This window comes from Rhinolophus sinicus, linkage group LG04, assembly GCF_036562045.2.
Source record: "Rhinolophus sinicus isolate RSC01 linkage group LG04, ASM3656204v1, whole genome shotgun sequence".
NCBI classification, from domain to species: Eukaryota; Metazoa; Chordata; class Mammalia; order Chiroptera; family Rhinolophidae; genus Rhinolophus; species Rhinolophus sinicus.
Genome location: NC_133754.1, coordinates 140,109,453 through 140,123,385, shown reverse-complemented (window position 1 = coordinate 140,123,385; position 13,933 = coordinate 140,109,453). Strand labels below are relative to the sequence as shown.

General features: G+C 41.0%; 1 long non-coding RNA gene across 1 annotated transcript in view; it reads left to right on the top strand.

The window, feature by feature from the left end:
- Window positions 1-239: 239 nt before the first annotated feature.
- LOC141571343 (uncharacterized) overlaps window positions 240-13,933 on the top strand; it is a 361,216-nt gene continuing 347,522 nt past the window's right edge. The window contains exon 1 of the long non-coding RNA XR_012496105.1: window positions 240-337. This is a non-coding gene — a long non-coding RNA (uncharacterized LOC141571343). The remainder of the gene's footprint in view (window positions 338-13,933) is intronic.

Genomic DNA, 13,933 nt, shown 5'->3' with positions numbered 1-13,933 from the left:
ATGTTAGCTTTTCACTCAAGATAACATCATTCACCTTGACAAAGTCAAATCTCTTATTTCCATTTTCTCTCAGCCTTCACATTCTTAGCCACACTCATAATATTATTACTAGTTCCTTAATCTACTGGTTGTTAAAGTAATTTTCAACTACTTTCATTAGAACAGTGGAGCCAAACATTTGTACTATGTCTCAGGGAAATTTTAGACCATTTGTATGAGAAAATATCTTTTTCTCTGTTTCCAGTGTTAAGATGGAATCATCTCTCACTGACCTGGGTGACAATTGTGCATTGGAAGAGTTTGAGATCAATATATACCAGGGGCCAGAATAACTCAGGTATGTATACAAAATACCCTGAGGGTTATTTACCTTAAAATGATCTCATCTAAAAATAACTACAGTAAACTCACACTTTCTGTATCTTGTGATGAAAAATATTGACATTTCTTGCACAGTATGTTTGAAATAGTTGGCCTCAACAGGCTTTTCAAGTTCTTGTTCATATTTATTTTTCTTCTCTAGGAGAGGGGATAAGAAAGAATGAAACTCACCTTCACTCAGTGAGGGGAACATGGAAAAGTCACCACACTAATAGTTAGACCATTTGTATATTTTCTGTTTGCCTGCTTGTTTTTGTCTCTCCCTGGCCCCCAAGCCCCAATTCTTCCAGTTTTAGTTCTTGGGTCACAGTACGAGTTGCTTAATCTCTCTGAACTCAGTTTTGTGCCTTCGTGCTATCCTTGAAAACAGTGGTTCTCAACTGGAGGTCAATTTTGTCCCCCAAGAGGCACTTAACAATGTCTGGAGATATTTTTGGTTGTTACAACTGTTTTCTTGGGGTGCTACGGGCATGTAGTGGGTAGAGGCCAGGAATGCTGCTAAACATCCTGCAATGCATAGGACAGTCCCCACAATGAAGAATTATCTGGCATCAAATGTCCATAGTGCCATGGGTGAGAAACTCGGCTTTAGAGGCTGTGGTGAAGAGAAATGTTAAGTGCTTTGTAAATTGCTTAGCGCTGTATGAAAACTGTTACTATAGCTTCTTCTAGACGTGGGTACAAATCCTGACTCTGTAACTAGTTAGTATCCAACGTGCCCCATGCACCATTTACAATTCAGATTTAATTTATTATTAATATATACTGGGCTTTGTGCTCTCTAAGATCCTTCCTGGCTCTACATGGGAAAATCAGGAAAATCATTACATGGTACTTAGGCCCAAAGGTAACAAAATCCATAGTTGCTCATTTCAGCATTATTTAGCCCTCATGCAGATCACTGACCCGAACCTTTTCTCTGTAGATAAACTTGAGATTTGCTAAGAGGGAGGAGACACAGAATTCTTAACTTTTTCCTTTGATAGGCAGACAAGATTTGCTATGGCAGTATTCCCGATGTGATCCCTCTCGTATCACACAGAATAACACTGACATCACGCAATCATAACAGCTGACACTTATATTGGGCTTACCTGGTGCCAGGGACTTGAATACGTATTGTGTGCCAGACTGTACCTTAGTGCTGTAGCTACAATAACTCATTTTATCATCACACCATTGCCATGCCTGGGCTGTTGGTAGTATTGGTCCAATTTTACAAATGAAGAATATGACACTCAGAGAGGCTAAATAACTTGTCTGAAGCCACACAGCTAATGAGTTATTAAATTGCTTTAAACTACAAGGCCTGAATACTTTTCACTTCTCTATATTCACACTCAAGTTTGTCAGTTAGCAATGCTCCAGCATGGATTTGAAAAAAGAAGCAAGAAAGGATTATAGAATGATTTTTCTGTGTCATGCAGTGTGGCAAGCAATTTACATACATGATCTCATCTGATGGTTACAGTAGCCATATTACCCCCGATGAAATTGCAAGGGAGGATTAAGGAACTACAAAATGAATGCCAAGAAAGCAGGTGAAAGCTCCACCATTCTGTAAACCTTCATGCTTGGCAGGCAGATGTGTGGCAACTGGTTTATTGGAGAAAAGACTTGTGGAGTAAATGTTGCCATCAGCCTGAGCTTTTAGAAAGCAGAAGGACAGCTCGGATAACTGGCCCATTTCTGCCTTTTCCCAAGTAATTAATAAAATAGTTCCTGTGGATAAAATCAAAGCTGAGCGCCATGTACCAGTGATAATGTTATTGCTGGTAATTGAGTAAACAATGGTAACACAAAAGTGCTATTGTTTTTATCAAGGTTTTCTCAATTGTTCTTTCAATTTTTTTGTGTGATTTCATTATATTCTATTGAATAACAATGATAAACACCATCTACTCATTTCTGGATTCTGTCTTTAAACATGGCAGATAAGAACAAGGATTTCAGATTATGATTGAATGGAGTTTTGAATACATAGGGATCAGTAATTCCCCTTGGGTGACAGCAATCTTTCTTATCCATTGGTGGTTCTCCATCTTGGCTGTCCCTGGGTACCTTTGAAAAATCCTGTTGCCGGTTGGACCCACTAGTAATTCTCAGAATTCTCCACGTGATTCCAATAGGTAGCCAAGTTTAAGAACCAGCTCTCTAGTATATTAATGGCCCTTAAACTTCTGTGTGAATCAGAGTCACCTGGAGAACTTGGTAAAAACAGCAAGGCCCAGGCCTCGTCCTCCTGCAAGAACTGGGGACCTTTAGGGATCAGTAGTAACTCCTAGTAGATGATTCTTATAAACACCATCGTTGAGAATCACCACTCTATTTCCTTCCTCTTTAAGTTTTACTATATTTTTTTTTTTTTTTTTTTTTTTATTAAATTTATTGAGGTGACAGTTGTTAGTAAAATTACATAGATTTCAGGTGTACAATTCTGTATTACATCATCTATAAATCCCGTTGTGTGTTCATCACCCAGAGTCAGTTCTCCTTCCATCACCATATATTCGATCCCCCTTACCCACATCTCCCTCCCCCCACCCCCACCCCCCACCCCCCTTACCCTCTGGCAACCACCAAACCATTGTCTGTGTCTATGAGTTTCTGTTTCTCATTTGTTTGTCTTGTTCTTTTGTTGTTTTGGTTTATATACCACATATCAGTGAAATCACATGGTTCTCTGCTTTTTCTGTCTGACTTATTTCGCTCAGCATTACACTCTCAAGATCCATCCATGTTGTCACAAATGTTCCTATATCATCTTTTCTTACTGCGAATAGTATTCCATTGTGTATATATACCACAACTTCTTCATCCATTCATCTATCGAAGGACATTTTGGTTGTTTCCATGTCTTGGCCACTGTAAACAAAGCTGCAATGAACATTGGAGCACACGTGTCTTTATCTCTAAATGTTTTCAGATTTTTTGGGTAGATACCCAGGAGAGGGATTGCTGGGTCATATGGCAATTCTATTCGTAATTTTTTGAGGAACCTCCACACTGCCTTCCACAGCGGCTGCACCAATCTGCATCTCCACCAACAGTGTATGAGGGTTCCTTTTTCTCCACAGCCTCTCCAACATTTGTTACTATTTGTCTTGTTGATGATGGCCATTCTGACTGGGGTGAGGTGATATCTCATTGTGGTTTTGATTTGCATTTCTCTGATGATTAGTGATGTTGAGCATTTTTTCATATGTCTATTTGCCATTTGTATGTCCTCTTTGGAGAAATGTCTCTTCAAGTCCTCTGCCCATTTTTCAATTGGGTTGTTTGTTTTTTTGTTGTTCAGTTGCATGAGTTCCTTGTATATTCTGGATACTAGCCCCTTATCGGAGGCACTGTTTGCAAAAATCTTCTCCCATTCAGTTGGTGGCCTCTTTATTTTGTCAATGGTTTCTTTTGCTGTGCAGAAGCTTTTAAGTTTCATATAGTCCCATTTGTTTATTTTAGCTTTTACTTCCATTGCCTTTGGAGTCAAATTCATAAAATGCTCTTTGAACCCAAGGTCCATAAGTTTAGTACCTATGTTTTCTTCTATGCAGTTTATTGTGTCAGGTCTTATGCTTAAGTCTTTGATCCATTTTGAATTAATTTTGGTACATGGTGACAAATAGCAGTCCAGTTTCATTCTTTTGCACGTGGCTATCCAATTCTCCCAGCACCATTTATTGAAGAGGCTGTCTTTGCTCCATTGTATGTTTTAGCTTCTTTGTCAAAAATTATCTGTCCATATTTATGTGGTTTTATTTCTGGGTTCTCAATTCTATTCCATTGGTCTATATGTCTGTTTTTCTGCCAATACCATGCTGTTTTGATTATTGTGGCCCTGTAGTACAGGCCAAAGTCAGGAAGTGTGATACCTCCATTATAGTTCTTTTTTCTTAAGATTGCTTTGGCTATTCGGGGTCTTTTGTGGTTCCAAACAAATCTGATGATTTTTGTCCTATTTCTTTAAAATATGCCATTGGGATTTTGATGGGGATTGCATTGAATCTGTATATTGCTTTGGGTAATATGGCCATTTTAACTATGTTGATTCTTCCAATCCATGAGCACGGAATGTCTTTCCATTTCTTTGTGTCTTCTTCAATTTCTTTCAGAAAAGTCTTATAGTTTTCAGCATATAGGTCTTTCACATCCTTGGTTAAGTTTATTCCTAGGTATTTTATTCTTTTTGATGCAATTGTAAAAGGAATTGTTTTTGTATTTCTTTTCTGAGATTTCATTGTTGGTATATAGGAAGGCAATGGACTTTTGTGCGTTGATTTTGTAGCCAGCAACTTTACTGTATTCGTTGATTGTTTCTAATAGCTTTTTGGTGGAGTCTTTAGGGTTTTCTATATATAGCATCATGTCATCTGCAAAGAGTGATAATTTAACTTCTTCATTCCCAATTTGGATGCCTTTGATTTCTTTCTCTTGCCTGATTGCTCTGGCAAGGACTTCCAACACGATGTTGAAAAGCAGAGGTGATAGGGGACATCCCTGTCGTGTTCCTGAACGTAGAGCAAAGGGCTTCAGTCTTTCTCCATTAATTATGAGATTAGCAGAGGGCTTGTCATATATGGCTTTTATTATGTTAAGGTATTTTCCTTCTATACCTATTTTATTAAGTGTTTTAATCATAAATGGATGTTGTATCTTGTCAAATGCTTTTTCTGCATCAATTGATATAATCATATGATTTTTGTCCTTTATTTTGTTTATATGATGTATCACATTGATGGATTTGCGTATGTTGAACCATCCTTGTGCCCGGGGAGGGACCCCACTTGGTTGTGATGAATAATCCTTTTATGCATTGTTGTAGTTGATTTGCTAGAATTTTGTTTAGGATTTTTGCATCGGTATTTATCAGAGATATTGGTCTGTAGTTTTCTTTTTTTGTGCTGTCCTTACCAGGTTTTGGTATCAGGGTAATGTTGGCCTCATAAAATGTGTTGGGGAGTACTGTTTCTTCTTCAATTTTTTGGAAGAGTTTGTGCAGAATTGGTATTAGATCCTCTTTGAAGGTTTGGTAGAATTCACTAGTGAAGCCATCTGGTCCCGGACTTTTGCTTTTGGGAAGGTTTTGGATGACTGATTCAATTTTGTTACTGGTGATCGGTCTGTTTAGATTTTCCAGTTCTTCATGGTTCAGCCTTGGAAGGCTATATGTTTCTAAGAACTTATCCATTTCTTCTAGGTTGTTGAATTTGGTGGCATATAGTCCTTCATAGTATTCTTGGATGATCCTTTGTATTTCTGTGGTGTCCGTGATAACTTCCCCTTTTACGTTTCTGATTTTGTTAATCAGTGTCTTCTCTCTTTTTATCTTAGTAAGTCTAGCCAAGGGTTTGTCAATTTTGTTAATCTTCTCAAAGAACCAGCTCTTTGTCACATTAATTTTTTCTATTGTCTTTCTGTTCTCTATTTCATTTATTTCTGCTCTAATTTTTGTTATTTCCTTTCTTCTGCTGACCTTGGGTTTTACCTGTTCTTCTTTTTCTAGTTCTTTAAGGTGTAACATGAGGTTATTTATTTGGGAATTTTCTTGTTTCTTGAGATAGGCCTGTAATGAGATAAATTCTCCTCTTAAAACTGCTTTCGCTGCATCCCAAAAATTTTGGTAGGATGTATTTTCATTGTCATTTGTTTCTATGTATCTTTTGATCTCTCCTCTAATTTCTTCTTTGACCCAGTCCTTCTTTAAAAGTATGTTGTTTAGTCTCCATGTATTTGTGTTTTTCCGCTTTCTTTTTACAGTTGATATCCAATTTCAAAGCCTTGTGATCAGAGAATATGCATGGTATGATTTCAATCTTTTAAATTTGTTGAGACTGATTTTATGTCCCAATATATGGTCTATCCTTGAGAATGTTCCATGTACACTAGAAAAGAATGTGTAGTCTGATGTTTTAGGATGAAGTGCTCTATAAATGTCAATTATGTCCATTTCATCTAATGTGTCATTTAGGGCTACTATGTCGTTATTTATTTTCTGTTTGGATGATCTATCCATAGCTGTCAATGATGTATTTAAGTCCCCTAGTATAATTGTGTTTTGGTCAATTTCTCCCTTTAGTTCTGTTAGTAGTTGCTTGGTGTATTTCGGTGCTCCCTGACTGGGGGCATAAATATTGATGACTGTTATGTCTTCTTGTTTTACAGTCCCTTCACCATTATGAAATGTCCATCTTTGTCTCTTGTTATCTTTTTCACCTTGAAGTCTGTTTCATCTGATATCATTATGGCTACACCTGATTTTCTCTGGGCACCATTTGCTTGGAGTGTCAATTTCCACCCTTTCACTTTGAGTCTATGCTTGTCCTTGTAGCTGAGATGTGTCTCTTGGAGACAGCATATGGTTGGGTTTAGTTTTTTGATCCAATCTGCTACTCTGTGCCTTTTTATTGGTGAGTTCAGTCCATTTACATTTAGGGTGATTATTGATATGTGAGAATTTCCTGTCATTCTATCTTTAGTTTTCTGGTAAGGCTGTGTCTCCATTGTTTCTTTGCCTTTTGTTGTTGTCTATTATTTCTGTGTGGTGGTATTCTATGATGTTTCCCTCTGTTTCTTCTTTTATTTCAGTATATATTTCAGTTCTGGATTTTTTTTGAGTGGTTACCCTTAAGTTTATGTAAAAGTAAGTTTGATATTTAGAGTATTCCATTTTCTTCAGCACGCTTACTTTCTCCATTCCCATATTCGGTTCAGGCCTTTATTCTCCCCTTTTTGAGTTTTGGTTGCCACAAATTGTCCCTGTTGATGGTGGTCGAATAGCCTCCTTTAGTATTTCTTGTAGTGCAGGTCGTGTATTAGAAAATTCCCTCAGCTTCTGTATGTCTGGAAAGGTCTTTATTCCTCCTTCATATCTAAAGGATATCTTTGCTGGATATATTATTCTTGGCTCATGATTTCTCTCTTTCAATAGTTTGAATATTTGGTTCCACTCCTCCTGGCTTGTAGAGTTTCTGCTGAAAAATCTGATGATAATCTAATGGGCTTTCCTTTGTAAGTTACCGTCTTCTTTTCCCTGGCTGCCTTGAGGATTCTTTCTTTGTCGTTGATTTTAGACAGCTTCAGTACAATGTGCCTTGGAGAAGGCCTGTTGGGATTGAGGTAACTAGGTGTTCTATTTGCTTCTTGGATTCGAGGGTCCAGTTCTGTCCACAAATTTGGGAAGTTCTCATCGACGATTTGTTTGAATATATTCTCTGTTCCTTCTCTCTTTCTTCTCCTTCTGGTATGCCCATTATTCTTATATTGCTCTTTCTGATGGAGTCAGAAAGTTCTTGTAGAGTTCTTTCATTTCTTTTAAGTCTCAAGTCTCTTTCTTCTTCTATCTGTGTCATTTCCAGGTTTCTATCTTCGATGTCACTGATTCTTTCCTCCATCTGGTCAACTCTACTACCTAAGCTGGTTATTTCATTCTTAATTTCTTCTATTGAGTTCTTAATCTCCAGAAATTCTATTTGGTTCTTTTTAAAATTTCAATCTCTTTCGTAAAATGCTCATACTGTTCTTTAATTGAGTTTCTGAGTTCATTTAACTGCCTATCTGTGTTTTCTTGTATCTCGTTGAGTTTTTCAGAACTGCAGCCTTGAATTCTCTGTCATTTAAGTCACATATTTCTGTATATTTAAGTGCCTTTTCTGGAGATTTTTCACTTTCTTTCTGAGCTATCTTGTTGCCTTGGTTACTCATGGCGATTACTGGTTTACTATTTCTCTTCCTAGACATCTACAGGAGTGACTTCTGCAACAAGTTGATAGGAAGAGGTCTTTCTTTGTTCAGCAGTTCTGTTTACTCCTGCAGGGAACCGCCCAGATAGGTGGGGCCAGGGGCGGGGTGAGCTGTGAGAGGTGGCCCAGAGCAATGGCAGCGACCACCACCACAGCCTGTCCTGCTTCCACAGCTCTCTTCCCTTTGCCGGAACTAGTTGGGCTGTGGATTTGTGTTTGTGGGCCACAGTTCTCAAATATAGCAAATTTTCTGTTGTTTTGATCTGACACTGCTACTGTTTCGCTTCTAGCACCGGGCAGGTGGGGGCGGGGCGAGCTCTGAGAGGGGAGGGAGGCGGCTAGTCTCAGTGCCTAAGGCTCCGTTCTCTGCTCGGCAGTGCGGGCTTAAACCACCGTTTTCAGCCTTTTTCCCTCAGTCTTTTCTCCGAGGTCTCTGCCGTGAGCGTTGGGTTCAGCCGTGTTATATGCTGTCCCCTCAGCCCTGTGGAGCCCTGGCGGAGCCCTAGCCAGTCCGATCTCCCGCAGCTGCGGTAGTTCCGGGAAGCAGCGAGCTCGGCGCACTGAGCTGGGTCTGAGTCCTGCGCCCGCGGAGCTGCGTCTCCGCCCGCTTCTCACTTTCCTCCTCCCCCCGCTCCCGCGCGCGAATCTCCCACCTGTAGGTGATTTCAGTCGGTAGTGGGCCTCTTCGTCTTGCCTGTCTGCTGTGCAGGGAGTCCTTTGTGGAGTTTTTGTTGTTCGATTCTTTGTAAATTCCAGGGGAGCTTTACAGAGGCTCACCTCACTCCGCCATTTTTCCGGAACTCCTCACTATATTTTTTAAATGAAAAAAAAATGACTTTATTCCAAGATGAGGAATTGCCTAGGTTAAGAACTGTATGTATGCGGGTCTTTTTGTGAGTCCCCAAGAGTCATTACTGGGCTGTGGGCCAACCATCAGTCTATTCCCCATGTCCTGTAGATGCCATCCTGGGCTTCCTCAGCCCTTTCTTTCTAGATCCTTCCTGACTATGGCTCCTAGTCCATTTTGGAAGTATCTCTGTCCTAATTTGAAAATACAGTAAATTTATTGTGTGTGTGTGTGTGTGTGTGTGTGTGTGTGTGTGTGTGTGTGTATCTGTCCATGATACATATTGATACTTGGCTTATAAGAGCTGTAACAGTTGCTTAATTATGAACTTAGAGTGAAGCCACTTCTTGTAGACATCTGTATGAGTCAGGGTTCTCCAGAGAAACAGAACCAATGGGAGATATACACACACACACACACATATATAATTAATATATTACATTATCTGTAAATTAACCTGTTGTTTAATATTTAAAAATTAATGTATAATTAATTTATATTAAATGTATACATATTTATTATGAAGAATTGGCTGGCGTGATTTGGGATGCTGACCTACTGTCTGCAAGCTGGAGATGCAGGAAAGCAGTGTATGTAACTCAGTCCCAGACAGGAGAAGATGGGATGAGATGTCCCAGCTCACCAGGGAGGCAGGAAAGGAGCAGATTCCTTTTTCCTCTGCTTCTGCTTCTATCCAGGCCCTCAAGGGATAGGATGACACTTACCCACACTGGGCAGGGAAATCTGCTTCACTGAGTCCACTGACTGAAATGCTGGTGTTATCTGGAAACCCTGTCACAGACACAACAGAAATAATGTTTAATCAGGGCACCCCATGTCCAGTCAAGTGGACACATTGAAGTTAAACAGCACAACCCCTTACATCTAATTTTACTTCTGGTTATTCTCAGAGCTTTTGATGGCTTCTGAATTGCTCTGTCTCTAAAAGAACCTTTGTTGTTGCAACAATCCCCATATTACAGAAACACCCCCTAGGCCTTCCAGCACTTGTATGGTTGTGCACCTCAGTGGCTCTCTATATTTAAACATCTGAATCCCTGAAACTCAAATTAGTTACATCATGGACACAATTTAGTCCATTGCAGGTTGGCTGCCCATTCATGAACTTCCGGGCTGCTGGGAAAGATGGACTTAACTAGGCTCATTCCATATCATGCTTGGATCTTCTAAAAACATCATTCAGATGTTGCCTCTCCTTGGCTCAGGGGTCAGAACTGGTTTCCAGTCTCCCACAGGGTAAAAGTCAACTGCCTTACATAGCAATTTGCACGTCATCAAGGTCTGCCCCTTACAGCTACTTCCTTGGTTCACTGTATGGCAGCCACCCCGACTTCCTTCCTGTCCTTTGAACACACAGGCATTCTTCCATCAAAGGGCCTTTGCACTGGTTGCTCCCTCTGCTTGGCACACTTTTCCTCCAGACACCCACCTGTCTCTTTCTCCTTCTAGTATTTGTTCAAATATCACCTTTACACCTAGGCCTACCCTGACAACCTTATTTAAAATTGTTACCCCACCCCATCACTGGTACCGCTCACCCTACTTACCTTGATTTATTTTCTTCTATAGCACTTACCAAATCTAATAAACCAATCTTTACTTACTCATTTTCTTTATTGTCGGTGTCCTCCCTTTAGAATGTAGGCAGGAATTTTTGTCTGTTTGGTTCAATGTTGTTTCTCCAAGGTCTAGACCCTAGATAGGACCTGGTACATGAGACGTAGTCAATAAATACCTTTTGAAGGAATGCATTTTCTGCTGAGACAGAAAGAGGACCTCCTAGAGCTGTGATAGACCAGGAGCTGTGGTAGGCCTGCAAAGATGCTTTTCATTCATGCTTTTCTATTCTATGTTATGTTCCACAAAAGTGAGCCATATGGAGCAGAGAGCCCCAGTTGTCGTAGCCAATAGCCAGCTGACCCCAACTGACCTCAGACACACAAGTAATAAACATTCTGTTATATGTCAGTGAAGCTATGTGGTTGTTTGTTACACAGCATTACTGCAGCCGTAGATAACTGATACAGTGATTAATAGCAGCAGCTCATGTATGAAAGACATTCCATTCCTGTTCTTCCCTTTTGACTCCACCCTATTCAGAATGGGCATCTGACAAGCATCAGGGAGTAATAACCTCCCCTTTTTCCCTCCCCTACTGGAGGCAGAACATTTGGGTAGAGCAGGAGAGTTTTTCCTCCCTTAGAAAGTCTTTTGAAAACTCTCCTTCTAGAGGGGTACTTTGGGTGATAAAGCTTGGGGCTTGCCTTGCATGTGCTTTTGCATTGGAGGGACTTCCGGAAAGCTAAGTTTGCCGAAAGAGGTATCAGAGGAAAGGAGACAGCAGTAAACTGCTTACATTTTCTGTTACCAACTTTTAAAGATAGTGTCCCTTAAAGAATGGCCTTCAGACGTTCTAGGCAGTGGGAACAGCAAATGTAAAAACCTTAAGGCGGGTGTTTAAAACTGGACTATGTTCCATATCAGCCAATGAAAAATATTCAGCAGGTTCTTTTGGTACGTACGGGTACCTAGGGTGGAGAGTAGCACGCACCTAGGGTATGCATTCGGTGTGTTTGTGTCCTCTCCCCTTCTCCCCTGATCATACCGGCAGGTGATTTGTTACGTGTAGACATGGTCAGTGCCTTGCCCAGAGCCCCTAGACGTCAGGGCACATTTCAGTGTCCTATAAGTCAGTCTCTGCATTCTTGTGACTGAGGGCTTTTCTCCAGAGTCCAGCAAGGCCAGTCCGTTCATGTGCATTCCAGGCCATAGGAGCAGCCTTCAAGCAATGACTCTTGAGGATCAGTATATAAATACCCCAGTTCCCGCTTGTGTTGGTGGGGATAATTGTGAGGTGTCCATTTTGCATAATTCCTCAGAGTTTTCCTGTGGGATTAAGCTCCAGGAGGCCGCAGTTGTAGCTGGCTTGATAATGTCCCCTTCATCAGTTGCCTCCCTTTCCCTGTATTCCACACTCATACCCATGCTTCCTGCACCCCTCAAATAAATTACTGGTACTTGAATCCCTCTCTCAGGATGTGTTTGTGGGCAAACTCAACCTAAGACTTTTACAATGAAAGCAAACTTGAATGCTAACAAGTAGACAAACATTTAGCCGCCAGGCACAAGACAGGTTTACAACCAGTTCTGTAGTTCTATCCTTGGTGCTCCAGCTAACAGCCTGCGTGGAAGACTCTGCAGCAGATGCAAAACTACTCTGATGGCCGGACCAGCACCCTCATGGTTTGTCAACTCACAGGGCATCTGTGACGTGGAGGGAGCCAGGACAAGCAGGCTAGAACCTTGAGCTGAGCACTGAACTGATGGCGCTAGGCAAGTCTTTATGCTTTGTTTCCTTCAGGGCAGTGGAGCCTTTACAGTGTTTATAACTAATCACGTATATTGCAATTCTCTCATTTTACCAATAATTAGGTTCCCTCATATTCTAGTTAACCACCCCTCCTGGAGTACTGAGATTTGATATAGGAATTTTAAATGCTGTTTGTAAGGTATAGATTGAATTAACTTGTACACACACACATGCATATACATACATACATACACACATACACGCATACACGCATGTACAAAAATGTCATGTTTTACACTAAGCCACCCCTCCTACCCCACAGTATAGCAGTAGAAATGACCGGGAGTGTCCAAGCAGTAGAATGTATATGCTTGGCAGTGAGACACAGAGAAACTTGCCTATGAAAAGTGTCTGAGATGTGTAGTAGGTGGTCAGTTGCATCCATCCATGTAAGTACTGCCTCATGCCAGGGATAGTTTTAGGTTCCAGGAATATGGCAGTGAATACAGTAGATAAAACCCCTGCCTTTATGGAGCTTGCACCCTTATGTGGGATGCAGACAATATATAACAAATGACTATATGTTATTTTAGTTGGTAATAAGTGCTACAGAGCAAAATTAAGCAGGACAAGGGGAATAGGAAATCCTGGTGCAGGGTGGGAGGGCTGAGTGGAGGGCCCCGCCATTGTATGCTGGGAAGCCCTCACTGATAAGCTGACATGTGAGAAAAAACCTGAAGAAAGTGTGAGGATCTAGGGAAGAACATTCCAGAAAGAGGGGACAACTAGTGCGAAGGCCCTGAAACAGGAGTGTACTCTGCAAGTTCCAGGAACAATACAGAGGTCGTGGGGGTGGGAGTGAAGTGCAGGAGGAGGGGGCAGTGGTGTGTTTGGACAGAACAGAGGCTGGGCCCTCGAGGGTGTTGTGGTGTTGTGGTGAATTCAGTGGCTTCCGCTTTGGGTGAAATGGGTGCCAGTGGAGGCGCGGAGGACAGGAGTCACCTAGTCTGGTTGTTGTTATTTTTTTGTTTTTGTCTTTTGTTCTCTGTTATTAGAATTGCCTGCTAGCAAATGACAGGGCCAGAATTAGACTCTGGGTGTCTTTAGCTGCCAAGTCCGTGCTTTGGCTTTCCACTGTGCTGTCCTTTCCTGTTCCCTGTCATGTCTGTGGTCTCAGAGGCCTGCGTGTAAAAAGGATCCTACTCTCTAAGAACTTAGAATGGAAGACAAAGAATCTGAAATGCTGTAGACACTCCTGCCCCTGAGCTGTGCGGTATTTGCCAGCCTGTGCCACTTCTCAGACCCTCATTTATTCCATCCTAGTCTCCAGTTTAGCCTAGTTTACAGGAAGAACTTAGAAATAAGTGGAGTTCCCACAAAAGCAAAGGAGTTATCCTTACGAAAGGTTTGGGATTTTTCTTTTGCCTTCCTTCCCCTTTTTGGGGCTCATGAGACTATCTGGATGAAGAATATCTTATTTCTCAAAGGTGAAATGCTAATGATAGTTGGCCCAAATAACTTTTCCTGCCCTCCCTGCTTTCACTGAACTCATCATATGGGGACACAATTTACATAAGAGGGGATCTGTAATAAATTTCCCCATAAATTCCTTCCAGCAGCATGCAAACGTTTTTAGTT